The sequence below is a fragment of the Mus pahari genome, chromosome 12, assembly GCF_900095145.1.
Source record: "Mus pahari chromosome 12, PAHARI_EIJ_v1.1, whole genome shotgun sequence".
Lineage (NCBI taxonomy): Eukaryota > Metazoa > Chordata > Mammalia > Rodentia > Muridae > Mus > Mus pahari.
This window is the reverse complement of record NC_034601.1, coordinates 62,094-64,265: the sequence shown is the minus strand read 5'-3', so window position 1 is coordinate 64,265 and position 2,172 is coordinate 62,094.

Below are 2,172 nucleotides of genomic sequence, written 5' to 3'. Positions count from 1 at the left end.
GATGATAAAGATGATAGCTTACCTAAAGGACCAGGGATGATAAAGATGATAGCTTACCTAAAGGACCAGGGATGTGCTTCTCCAGGCAGCTCCTGCCATGTGTGGTCCCGCCCACCACGGAGACCTCATTATCTGGGCTTCAGTCTTACCCTGTACGGTGAGCTGACCACACGCCTGCCTTAGAACATCCCTTTCCAGTACTCTGCTGTCAGCTTTCCCCCCTCTCAGCATGAGATCCCGAGGGAAATTCCCATCTCTTTGGAGTCCATTGTTTCAACAGTCTGGTTGAGAACTCAAGTGTTTCTTTAGAATATTTTCATCTCTACCAGGCTAGTTCAGAAGGAGCAAGCATTCAAAGCCAATGCCAGCTACATGGAAAGTTAGGGCCACCTTGGCCTATGAGAGTTTCTATATTGTGACAAGGTGAGACAGTGCAGAGTCCTCCATCTTGTATTCTTGCTGATGCTATTTCAGGTTTTACTGGAGTTTGATCTCTCAGATGGAAAATCCCATAGAAAGTTACCCGACTCTATTCAAGGCCAGGATGTCCTAGCTAGCTTATGTCAGCTTCTCTTAAACTGCCTGCTTGCGCCAGCCTCTCCCTCCAGCCAGCCTCTCCCTCAAGCTAGCCAGCCTCTCCCTCCAGCCAGCCTCTCCCTCCAGCCAGCCTCTCCCTCCAGCTAGCCACTCATCCCGGCTTCTGCCAAAGAACTTCCAGCCTACCACCCCCTCCCTCCAGCCAGCCTTGCCCTCCAGCCAGCCTCTCCCTCCAGCNCTCTATTCAAGGCCAGGATGTCCTAGCTAGCTTATGTCAGCTTCTCTTAAACTGCCTGCTTGCGCCAGCCTCTCCCTCCAGCCAGCCTCTCCCTCCCTCCAGCCAGCCTCTCCCTCCAGCCAGCCTCTCCCTCCAGCCAGCCTCGCCCTCAAGCTAGCCAGCCTCTCCCTCCAGCCAGCCTCGCCCTCAAGCTAGCCAGCCTCTCCCTCCAGCCAGCCTTGCCCTCCAGCCAGCCTCTCCCTCCAGCTAGCCACTTATCTTGGCTTCTGCCAAAGAACTTGCTCACTAGGACACCCTCCACCCACAAAGCTGCCAAGTGAGACACCAGAACGTGGTTTCTGCCTTCAAAGAACCTGGACATTCGGGGCTGCATGGGTATTGTCTCAGCTCTAATAAAGACTTTCAATTGGCTATAAACTGTGTCTGAGTGGTCATCTCTGGTGAGCTCCCCATAACAATATCAAAAACCAAACCGAGTCAGCTCATGTCCCCGAGCAAACTCTCCAGCAGCTTCTTTTCCCAGGGAATAATGAAATTCTTACAGTGATCCAGGAGCTGTATCTTATCTGGCACCAGATCCTCCTTTTGTTTTGGTTTTGGAAACATGGTATGTATCACAGTGATTCTGAAGCTGCCCAGGAACTTACTATGTAGCCCAGGCTGTCCCTCACCCCCAAGCTCTTTGCACTCACTGAAAGTAGGCAAAACATTTCCACCCTCCCCTTCACTTTACTTACTTGAAGAACAGAGGCCACCTTCTATTGTACCTTTAAAATACCAGGGTCAGGGGTATAGCTCAGTGTGTGCAGAACACTTGTCCAGAACACCAAGCTAGCCTACTGTCCCACAAAGCCTTCTACTCTGTTGTGTTGAATTTCCTTATCATGACTATGCAAGTATTTCTGTTTAATGTCTGTCCACACTTTCCCATAACAGTGCATACTCTGTGAGGAGCTCTACTTGATTTATCTTTGTACCTATAGTACCTAGAATGGTACTCAGGTGCACTGGGTGCTCAGTAACAATGACTTAAATGTATGGGCTCAGGAGGTCCCTTCCTTGCTAAGTTTTCAACATGTCAAATTACTCTTCTAAAGAAGGTGACCAGCTGTTCTTAGATTTCCAAGAATGGAAGGACTTCTAAGAATACCTTGTTTGGGAATTTCCAGTGCTAGAACTGAGCAAACTGTGTTTTGGTCCCACAAACAGATCTGTCATCTTACTTCTAAGCAAAGATTTCCTCATCTATAAAGAACAAGGTAATTTAATGCCTGTAATCATACCTATAATTACAACATGTAGGAGCTGAAGGCAATAGGATCAGAAAGTCCAGGACATTCTCAACTACTTAACAAGTCTGAGGCAGTCTGGGTTACACACACACACACACACACACA